Below are 6051 nucleotides of genomic sequence, written 5' to 3'. Positions count from 1 at the left end.
CTACCCCAACCTCCTAGGAGGAGCAGTTCATTCTGCACCTCGCTTTTCTAGTTTTACTGATAGACACCATGACAGAAGATGAGGACCACTGTTTGGGACACTCCAGGGTTAGATGTGCCGTCCTTAGCCCATCCAGCCCATCCCCCACTACTCCCTACTGGCACAAACACTTCCCAGCACACCCATGACTATGCCATCTCAAGATAACGGGTCTGGGGCTTCCCTGGTGGTGCAGTGGTTAAGAATCTGCCTGCCAATGCAGGGGACATGCATTCGAGCCCTGATCCAGGAAGATCCCACATGCCACAGAGAAACTAAGCCCGTGTGCCACAACTACTGAGCCTGAGCTCTAGAGCATGTGAACCACAACTGCTGAGCCCGTGTGCCACAACTACTGAGTCCGCACGCCTAGAACCCATGCTCTGCAACAAGAGAAGCCACCGCAATGAGCCCGTGCACTGCAAGGAAGAGTAGCCCCTGCTCGCTGCAACTAGAGAAAGCCTGCGCAGCAACGAAGACCCAACGCAGCCAAAAATAAAAAATAAATAAATTTTTTTAAAAAAGTGGGGCGTGTGGGTAGAGAGAGTTGGGAACCATGTGAGCAAGATGAGATTGGATGGGAAGAGGCAAGACCACACAGCCGGACCAGCCTGTGCGATGAGCTTTGGCAGTTAAACACAAAGGAAGCTACTGCCAGGTTTTAGCTTTTGCATTTCAAACTTCTAAGCTACAGAGAGTTCCCACTGATATATAAATTTTACTAGAGCATAAAAGATTGTAAATTTTTCTAATTTTTTTCTTTCCCAATTAATTTCCCTTGTAATGAATAAGAAATTCCAAAATTGGAAAAACTATTTAACCACCTAAAGTTCAATTGCTAATTTATTTCAGCAATATACCTTAACCAACGTACAGGGTTGCTCTCTGACACAACCCTGATTATTGCCTGATGTTATTTTATAATTTCTAGCTCTTAGATACAAAAAATAAAGAATTATAAATATATTTTCAGGCAGGCATATGCCAGATTACCCCTGGTAAGTTGCCCCAGGCTCCTGACCAATTTTCTGGTGTGCTCCAGTCCATCTTCCACTCCAGCAACCAGTGATGTGTCCACCCTGTAGATGGTGAGGTCTCACCTGCTTAAAAGCAAGGCCTTCAAGACCCTTCACAACCAGATCCATGTAGACTCTCCAGCCTCATCTCCCTACCTTACCCTGCAAAAATGGAACTGCCAGTAGCTCCTGGCATGCCAGATTGGGTTATCATCATCTCTTTGTCTAGTTCCCCAAGAAGGCTGTGAGCTAATGTTAAGAACTTGGCCCAGAACCCAACTCAAATTGAGCACATAGTGGTGTCAACAGATATGTGTTAAATTAGTAAACAGGTGATCCTCACTATTTCCAACAAATAATTTGCTGAGGCCTGTATGGTTTATGACATATCTCTTTAAAGTAAAATGCCTTCAGTTGGCTTATGGGTTATAAAATGCACTTCTATTCCCAGGGCTACATTATAAGGGAAAATTCTGTACTCAGCCAGCTACCCTGTGTATAAATGTTGGGGAGGAGAAAGGAAGTGGGAGGAGTGGCTGCGTTATCCTCTGAGTGTTATTCAGTAGATATATCACTGTTTTTAAAGTGATTTAATGTGGTTTCTTTTTTTCCTTTTTGATAGCACGTGGTACAAATTCAAAACTTGTACAGTGAAAAGCAACTGCCTCTCTCCCATTCCTCCACCTTCCCAGTTTCTCTCCCCAGAGGCAACAGCAGTTACCAGATTCTATGTGTCCTTCCAGAGATAGTCTATACATATACAGCCCGCAAATTTTTTTTTTTTTTTTTTTGCGGTACGCGGGCCTCTCACTGTTGTGGCCTCTCCTGTTGCAGAGCACAGGCTCCGGAGGCCCAGGCTCAGCGGCCATGGCTCACGGGCCCAGCCACTCCGCGGCATGTGGGATCTTCCCGGACTGGGGCACGAACCCGTGTCCCCTGCATCGGCAGGCGGACTCTCAACCACTGCGCCACCAGGGAAGCACCCCCCAACTTTTTTATAACGCAGATACTAGATATGTTGTCCTGCGTTTTGCTTTTATTTAACAACATATCTCAAAGATGTTTTCGTTGTAGTACATATAGAACTTCCTCATTCTTTCCGGTGGCTGCAAAATATTCCATTGCTTGTGATAAAGGAAATATTCACATATTGAAGTATGGGGAAGTCATTCTGGCTTATACATGTGTTAACTTGAATTTGATGCTAACTAAAACAGCCTGTTTGTGGCCTATCAAACATACATTGTACATCTGCTTTAATTATTAAAGAAAAGGACACATTGACCAAAAGTAATGTCCATATTAAAAATAAAGATTAAATGCCTCCCTTCCTGGGACACCAATGCTGGTACTCCTTCTATGATAAGGCCGCTTCCCAGGTGCCAAGGCCATACTGACTTACTGTGTATGTGCTGATCTGTTTTTTGAAAACTTGAAGGAATGTATCCCTGACTTGTTTAATGTTCTTTGTTCTAACAAGATATAAAACTGTGCTGAAAGCCATGCTTCTCCGGAGCAGTTCCTCAGAGTTATCTGAGAGGCTGTCTTCTGGGCTATGGTCCTCAGTTTGGCTCAAATAAAACTGTTTTCTATTCCTATTATAGATTATTTATTGGTTGGCCTCATTGACACATGGATGCACCATAATACACTTAAATCAGTGCTCCCAACTGAGGTGCAGTGAGGTTGTTTTCAATCTTTCATTATTTCAAACAATGCTGCAATTAATGTTCTTAGATATGTGCCATTTCATGCAAGTATTTCTGGTGGAAAAACTCCCTGAAGTGAGCTGCTAGGTTCAAAGGGTGTGCGCATTTTTAAATTTAGCAAAACAGTGCCATCTAGCTCCCCTTAGAGGCTGTACTGTGTGTATTCCACGGGCCATGGGAGTTGGGGGCCATGCCCCACAACTTGCCAGCACAGAACAATAGCTAACTCTTTGATCTTTGCCAATCTGATAAAAAGGGTGTCTTAAGGTGGGTTTTTGTTCCAGCTTGATTGAGATATAATCAATATACAGCATTCTGTAAGTTTAAGGTGTACGATGTGATGATTTTTTTGTTGGTAGTGTATAATTTCTTTACAATATTGTGTTAGTTTCTGCTGTACAGTGAAGTGAATCAGCTATGTGTATACCTATATCCCCTCCCTCTTGGACCTCCCTCTTACCCCACCCCCAATCCCACCCATCTAGGTCATCACAGAGCACTGAACTGAGCTTCCTGTGCTTTATAGCATGTTCCCACTAGCTATTTTACGCATGGTAGTGTATATATGTCAATCTTAATCTCCCAATTCGCCCCACCCTCCCCTTCCCATCCTGTGTCCACATGTCCATTCTCTACTTCTACATCTCTATTCCTGCCCTGCAAATAGGTTCATCTGTACCATTTTTCTAGATTCCACATATATATGCATTAACATACGATATTTGTTTTTCTCTTTCTGGCTTACTTCACTCTGTATGACAGACTCTAGGTCCATCCACATCTCTACAAATGACTCAATTTCGTTCCTTTTTATGGCTGAGTAATATTCCATTGTATATATGTACCACATCTTCTTTATCCATTCATCTGTCATTGGACATTTAGGTTGTTTCCATGTCATGGCTATTGTAAATAGTGCTGCAATGAACATTGGGGTACATGTGTCCATTTGAATTATGGTTTTCTCAGGGTATATGCCCAGTAGTGGGATTGCTGGGTCGTATGGTAGTTTTATTTTTAGTTTTTTAAGGAATCTCCTTACTGTTCTCCATAGTGGCTGTATCAATTTACATTCCCATCAACAGTGCAAAAGGGTTCCCTTTTCTCCACACCCTCTCCAACATTTATTGTTTGTAGATTTTTTTGATGATGGCCATTCTGACCAGTGTGAGGTGATACCTCATTGTAGTTTTTATTTGCATTTCTCTAATAATTAGTGATGTTGAGCATCTTTTCATGTGCCTCTTGTCTATCTGTACCAATGGCATTCTTCACAGAATTAGAACAAAAATTTTTGTTCTAATTTTCTAATTCCATACAATTTGTATGGAAACACAAAAGACCCTGAGTAGCCAAAGCAATCTTGAGAAAGAAAAACGAAGCTGGAGGAATCAGGCTCCCTGACTTCAAACTATACTACAAAGCTACAGTAATCAAGACAGTATGGTACTGGCACAAAAACAGAAATACAGATCAATGGTGCAGGACAGAAAGCCCAGAGATAAACCCACACACATATGGTCACCTAATTTATGACAAAGAAGGCAAGAATATACAATGGAGAAAAGATAGCCTCTTCAATAAGTAGTGTTGGGAAAACTGGACAGCTACATGTTAAAAATGAAATTAGAACTCTCCCTAACACCATACACAAAAATAAACTCAGAATGGATTAAAGACCTAAATGTAAGACCAGACACTATAAAAACTCTTAGAGGAAAATCACTCTTTGACATAAACCAGAGCAAGATCTTTTTCGACCCACCTCTTAGAGTAATGAAAATAAAAACAAAAATAAACAAATGGGACCTAATTAAGCTTAAAAGCTTTTGCACAGCAAAGGAAACTATAAACAAGACGAAAAAACAACCCTCAGAATAGGAGAAAATATTTGCAAATGAAGCAATGGAAAAAGAATTAATCTCCAAAATATACAAACAGCTCATGTAGCTCAATATGAAAAAAAAAGCCCCAAACAACTCAATTAAAAAATGGGCAGAACACCTAAATAGACATTTCACCAAAGAAGACATACAGATGGCCAAAAGGCACAATGTGACGATTTGATACACATATATATTGCGAAATGTTTACCACAATAAGGTTAGTTAACACAGCATTCACCTCACATAATTACCATGTTGTTCTCATTGTATGGTGAGAACATCACAGCTCTACTCTCATAGCAACTTTCAAGTGTAAAATGCAGTATTGTTAACTCATTCACCATGCTGAACATTAGATCCTGGCACTTACTCATAACTGAGAGTGCAGTTGTCTTACTATGAATTAGATTGGGCATCATTTCGTGTGCTTAAGAGCCACTGTATATCTCATTCTAGGTTTGTTGGTTTCTAGAAATCAATTTGTAGGTTCTCTTCCATAACAAGGTGATTAGCCCATTGTCATGAGTTGCAAATGTATTTTATAGTTTTGTTTTTGGTCTTTTAACTTTGTACATAATGGTGTTTTTATTTGTTACAAAGCTTTATTTTTAAACAAAATTGATTAATTTTTTCTTTCATGGCTTCTGAGTTTTAAATCACGGGTAAAAAGTACTTATCCACACCAAGATTACTTTTTAAATTGTCCACTGTTTTCCAGTTTTATTTTTTACTTTAAAATCTTTGAGCCCTTGAAATAATTTTGGTGTAAGATGTGAGACTATAGGACAAATTTAAATTTTTTCAAGATGGCTATCCAGATGTCACAACATTGTTTATTAATTAAGCCATATTTCCCCCCACTGATTTAAGATGTCATCTTTATCTTTTACCACATTTCACACATATTTTGGTCTTTTTGGACCATTCTGTCCCATTGGTCTATGATCTATGAAGCAGTACTTTGAATTATTATAGCTTGATATATATGTGTGTATATATGTATATATGTTTATATAGATTGACCTTAAAATACAGACAATAAAATTTATGTATTTCTGAAGTAATTTATCTCAAAATCTTTCTTCACTTTACTTAAGAGGATAATTATAACTTGATTTTTTTTTTTTTTTTTTTTTTGCGGTACGTGGGCCTCTCACTGTTGTTGCCTCTCCCACTGCGGAACACAGGCTCCGGACTCGCAGGCTCAGTGGCCATGGCTCACGGGCCCAGCTGCTCCACGGCATGTGGGATCTTCTCAGACCGGGGCACGAACCCGTGTCCCCTGCATCGGCAGGCGGACTCTCAACCACTGAGCCACCAGGGAAGCCTTATAACTTGATTTTAATGCTAGGAAGAATGTCGATGAAGATTTTAAGTCTTTCACTTCAATGGAGATTTAAA

The sequence above is a fragment of the Monodon monoceros genome, unplaced genomic scaffold (genome assembly GCF_005190385.1).
Source record: "Monodon monoceros isolate NGI ecotype Baffin Bay Population unplaced genomic scaffold, NGI_Narwhal_1 Super_Scaffold_12, whole genome shotgun sequence".
Taxonomy (NCBI): domain Eukaryota; kingdom Metazoa; phylum Chordata; class Mammalia; order Artiodactyla; family Monodontidae; genus Monodon; species Monodon monoceros.
Note: the sequence above shows the minus strand (reverse complement) of the source record.